This window comes from Polypterus senegalus, chromosome 13, assembly GCF_016835505.1.
Source record: "Polypterus senegalus isolate Bchr_013 chromosome 13, ASM1683550v1, whole genome shotgun sequence".
Lineage (NCBI taxonomy): Eukaryota > Metazoa > Chordata > Cladistia > Polypteriformes > Polypteridae > Polypterus > Polypterus senegalus.
Window position 1 is genome coordinate 41,956,972 of NC_053166.1, and position 6,245 is coordinate 41,963,216.

A 6,245-nucleotide genomic window follows, 5' to 3' on the forward strand; every position below is an offset into this window, starting at 1 on the left:
AAAGGGCCCAGTTCACGACTGGCAGCCATGTTTAAACAAGGAGCCCTTCACAGATAACTTTAACACGCACAACATAGTTGGGCGGACATGGCTAGTTTATTATATTTTCTTTTAATTCCCTTGATCTGATTGGGACTAATCTGGTAAAGAAAATGAATATAATTATATGAGAAAAAAAAAAAACCACGATCAGCTTGTGTTAAGTTCTTGACTCTCATTTTCATCTTCAGCCTTGATTTCATTAGCTAATATTTGGCAATGGGAGTCTCAGGCAAACATTTCATTACAACATATTGATTTCAGACCAGTAAGGTTAAGAGGATTTTACGTGGAAGGAATCCTTTGAAAAAAGTAAAATAAATAAATGATCATTTCAGGCACAAATGCTTTTTTGCCACGCAACATATCCAGTGCCACAGGAGTCCTTCAGATGGACCAAGAAATGATGCGCACATTGGCTGCCATGGACAGCCCCCACCCCCTGGCGTCCGGCCCCTCAGTTGGCCTTCTTGTACATAATCTGCAGTCCTCAGGGTAATACATCATTTATTAGTTGGAACGATGTATCTGTGCTTTCAATTCTCTAATTCATCTGCTGCTTTTCACCAAATACAATGGCTATAGCAGTGAAATGAAAAAATGTCGGTCCTTGTGGACCTCTGAAAATGTGAGAGGTTAACAATAATTCTTTGCTTGACGGATTTTCTCCTCATAATGCCGCAGTGTACACATTGTAAGAAAGAGCAGATGAAAGAGCTTGCGCCGATGTCTTAAAGCAGGATTAGCCCTTCTGGGCCACGCATGTGATCTGCAGAGTGGCATCTGTGTCACCGCTAATAGGATCATCTCTGCGTCTACAAATTCAATTAAAAAAATTACACGATCGCAGAGTGCTGCGCTTGTTTTGGTGGGAGACGTGAAAGTTGATCATATCTGCGTACACAATTTCACTGTTTACTCTGAACTTTTGAACTTTGCAACTGGTATTTTGGTTGACTGTAATGGACTGGTGGCCTCATGCCGGTCTGATTCCTGCCTGGTGCCTGATGATGCTGCTGTCAGGAAAGGCTTTGGTCTGAATTAGATTTGGTGACTTTGAGAATGTTATATTATTTGGGTTTATCTCAATTATTAATTTGTGCGGAAAGTTTTACTTTGGAATGCAGGGTGGTATGGTGGCACAGTGGAGTTAAAGGTGCTGAATGTGTACAGTCTTCTCGGGTCCATGAAGATTTTCTCTGGTTACTAAGGCTTTCTTATGTGTCGGCCTGTATTTGTTCCCTGGTTTATTGCATGATTTTGTGATGCTCTATGCAATGGAAGCTTTGTGCATAGCTCGGATTCTGGGAATCCTCGAGTTGGACTCAAGCAACCAGAATGAGAGAATTGAGAGAGACACACACACAAAAATATAAAAAAAAATACAAAAGCTGTTTATTATAAATGTTGTGTCAAATCACAAATTTGTGCCATGCAAAAACTGTAAAAAAAAAAACAGTTCTTGTGCACTGCCACAATTAAAAAGTAAGGTACAATAAAAAAGGGACAAATAAAGAAGAAGAAAAACCAGTTGCTTCCTTTTCCTACTTTCTCTTTATACTAAAAGCTACTATGGAAAAACATCTCTGGCATCCCCACCATCAGCCTCACATGCCACCACACTACATTCATTCACCTACTCACAACTCTGACAACAATATGGAGCAGTGAACCTGCCAACACATGCCTGCCAACATGCAAAATGGATCCACGGTTCTGTCACTTTTCCCCAACACCACTCAGTTAACTCTCTCTTGAAGATTATTGATAAACAAAGTCTCTTAAGTTATTATCAGTCAAACTCAGATACAGAATGATTCCCTTGGATGAACTTTTAATTAATTTTCATAATTAACGCTAAGCCACACCGCTAGTATCCCGACAACAAAACCGCAAAATGATAGCATCAGAATAATTGAATATCTATAATTATCAATGCACAAGTACAGGGTGCGTCAGAAATAACTCCCACATTTCAAAGGGGATTGAAAAAAAATGCTACGAGGTATCACCAAAAACTTTTTATTTCCCAAATGTAAATATAAAAAAGTTTTTTTACTTTACGTTTTAAAAATGATATCGTCCAAATGGTGGCCTTGACGGCTGATACACATTTGGAGCCGTTCTTGGAAGTTTTCCATCACTCTCACTAGCATGTCGGGCGAAATTCCTTCAATTTCTTCTTGAATAGCCTCCTTTAGTTGTTCCAAGGACCGAGAACGATGTTTGAAAACCTCCTGTTGCCCTTACTCTTTGAACCCACAGCAAAATCGTTTTCCGGTCTGGAACAGTTTCATCCATCCATTCATCCATTTTCCAACCCGCTGAATCCGAACACTTTCAGTAGCACATAAACCGAACCGCGTGCAAAACACCCTCTGCGTCACAGTTACAGATTCGCCATTTTTGAAAAAAGCCTCCACTACAAAGCCTCGATGCTCACCCGACCACGGCATGGTGATGACTGAAAACTTTATTATGTACCGTACCTAATGGAACGGGCCGCACCCCTCTACCTGCTTTGGTGACCCCAAAGTGATTTTTCTAAATGTGGGAGTTATTTCTGCTGCACCCTGGTACAACAAAATTGGGTGCAAACTTATCAGTGCAAAAGAGCAAGAACTTTTTTCACTACAAAAAAATATAAATATGAAGATTTATAAAAGAGATTCTAAATGTGGAAAAGAAAACAAACATAATATTACACAATGAGACATTTTTCATATTCTGCTGGTATTTATAGATCAATTCATTCCCTTTAACGTTTCACCGTGTAGAGCAGGGGCGCCCAATGCCCAATGACTGATAGATTGCAAAGGTAGTGCAGGTAGATTGCGTTGCATTCAAAAAAATTTTTTTTTAAACGTTAGTCTATCATATATCCTCCCTATGGCATTTGCCACTTGATTGACATACAGGGCAGCCAGTCTGAGATCTCTTTTCTTCTAACACACTGGTCTTCCCGCACGCACAATCAAACACATGAGCTACTGCAAAACTCCGGCTATCTAAGTGATCTAGTTAACCTTCCAATTTATATCGACTAAAGAAGGGATTAAAAAAATTTTTTTTGGGGAAGGTTTGAGCTGGGTTTGGAATTGGAAGAGGATTTTTTTCTCACAATGTCACAATCGAAGTGTGTTTGTCTGATCTGTCAATCTATCATTGCTATTCCAAAGAAGGAAAATGTGGAAAGGCACTTTCGAACTGTTCATGAAAACTACAAAACTGACATCCTTCCAAACAGCGATCTGAGAGAAAGTAGAGGGAACTAAAATCGCAGTTAAACGGACAGCCGTCATTTTTCACTCGGCTGAATTCAAAAGCTCCTTAACTGCATTATTCTGCATTATATTATACTTATTTATGCTAGTCAGCCTGTATAAAGTATACTCAGTATATATATAGTATATATATATATATATAACATTTTTAATGTAGGTAGATCATTTCTACCTGGTCATTTTAAAAGTAGTTTGCAAGCCGAAAAAGTGTGGGCACCCCTGGTGTAGACCATCATTTAGTGCAGTCACAGCTTTTGGGTAAAAGCTATTTTTTAGCCTATTTGTAACCTTGTGAAAATAATTCTAATCACTAAACAAACATGAGAAATGGGTTCCTTGTCTTCAAAAACCCCAAAATCCAAGTTTAAACGGTGAAAATATCTCAAAGACGAGTACATAATAATTCAGTTCCACACAGGCTCATGACAGCTACTGTATATCCTGACTACATCTTTTCTCTGCTCAACTAAAACAGAATATCCCTGTTATCGACTTGTTATTTAACTCTATGGCTAGTCAGTGATCTCTTTCTGCCACATCAGATCTTTACTTTTCACATGTACTCTTTCTAAAATTTATTAAGACACACATAAGTGCAAGTGGGATCAAGCTAACTGTTAAGTTGTTGTAGCCTTAGTCATTTGCAACTTATTGTTAATTGGAATTTAGACAATAGTTAAATAACAGTTAAAAGCTGTGCAGATTTAAAATGAAAGGAAGCAATTAAGGCCCTGAAATCTTAATAAAAGAGTGAAGTAAGCCCAGAAAAAGATGTGACATTGTAATTAAGAAATTGGTCAGAACAAAAAATTGCAGCCATATTGGCTCTTCAGCAGCTCAGTTTGAGAAGCCCTGCTATAGTGAGATGAGAGGGTTTGAAAAGTGAGTGGGTGACTATACTCTGAATTTATTTTCAATGTTTTTTTACAAGTTTTTGCAGAATAAATTACAAAGGATGTCATTAACTATTAATTCATTAATGAATTCATAGTTAATTAATTTTCATAGATTAGGCTTGTTCCCAATTAACAGTTTCCCTAGGCATTAATTCTGATTATTGTTCCATGTTGAGAGATCTTTCAGTTGTAGAGTGAAACTACAGCAAAATTCTGCTATATGGCAAATTTAAATGGTAATCAAGCTAAGGTCAATCAATCAATCAATCAATTCATCAATCATTAAGCCAGTCGATGAACTTATTTGTCATTTAGTCTCATACATCATCTTTAATGCTGACCACACATATAAAGGTCTTAAGAAGGCAATTAAGAATAACAACAATGTGTAGCTGACCTTAGTAATAATATTTCTGACATTATGACAGAACTTGAAGAGCGCTGAATTGAACAGTTAGGCAGACACACTTGCTCAGACACTACTGTATATGATGAGGAATATCTTCATTTAAACCTGCTTCCTGTGACTCACCCGTAATGGATGTCTGCTCTCTGACCATCCCACAAGTGTCAGGATTCTCTACAATACAAGACTATGGCCATGTCAACACTACTACGTTCACTTTTAAAAAATGGCATTTGTAAATGAAAACAAACTCCATCCATGCTAGCATTTCCACATCGTTTATGAAAGTATCTCTGCTCACACTAAAACAACCAAACTCATGATGCAGTTGTTTTCCCACACTACGCATACGGACATTAGTGGAAACAGGAAGAGGAAGTCCATTCATTTGCAGCTTACATTTACACACAGAAAACAAGAATGGAGAAAACTGGTGGTGAGGCGGAATTGTCGTTGAGAGTAGCGCACAAGTTTAAGGCCTGCAAAGCAGTTATGAAAATGTAAAGAGCAGGATCCAATCAGGGAAGGGGCCACATAATTAGCATGAACCAATCAGAGTGTAATTAGAGTGTGATTTACAATATTCTCTGCTACGCTTACCCAGCTCTTTCAGAAATCCACTGGCCTCACCGAGCACATTCAGGCTTTCACTAACCATTAAAGGGCTCAGAACGATGCACTAACTACAGCCAAGAACACACATTATGGCAGAATAATAGCAAATGGTCAGGATAACCCAAGGGTTTTGTTCTCTGCCCATTTACGTCCACTATCAAAGTCAATGAAAAATTCCTCCACTTTTTCCACAATAAAATTAAAGTTGTACATAACTTAACTAACATAAATTCATCATCCATTTATATCTTTTCCTGTTTTGCAACTCCATCCAGCTCTTTTCCTAAATTTTCACCAGTCAGATCTGTACTTGTTAATGACCTGCTTTGTAAGATGAGGCCCACTATCAGTGTATTGGATCCCATCCTTACCACACTTCTTAAATCCTGCCTTCATGCCACAATCCCAGCTGTTATGACAATAATAAATACATCCCTCGACACTGGCTTTGTGCTAGCCACTGTTAAAATCGCTTCTGTAAGTTCACTGTTAAAAAAGTTTGGTCTTGATGCTGACAGTCTTAACAATTTTTGGCCTATTTCTCATTACTGTTTCTGTCAAAGGTTGTTGAGCGTGTGGTAGCCTCCCAACTCATCAATTACTTAACCTCTAATAAATTAATAGAACCCTTTCAGTCTGGTTTCAGTGCACAGTACAGCTGTGAAACTGCTCTGCTTCAGATGACAAATGATTTGCTTATGACAGCAGACTCTGGACAAACCAGCATATTGATTCTGTTAGATCTCAGAGCAGCATTTGACACTGTCAGACATGACATTCTACTGTCCATAATGGAGAACATGCTGGGTATCTCTGGCACTGCCTTCCAGTGGTTTAAGTCCTACCTGACAGACAGGCAAATGTTTGTTAGTCTTGGCAACAGCAGATCCAGCTCTATGCCAGTCACACAAGGGGTTCCTCAGGGCCCTGTGCTCGGCCCTCTGCTCTTGTGTATTTGTATGCTTCCCCTTGGCCATATCATTCATAGCTATGGACTGGGTTATC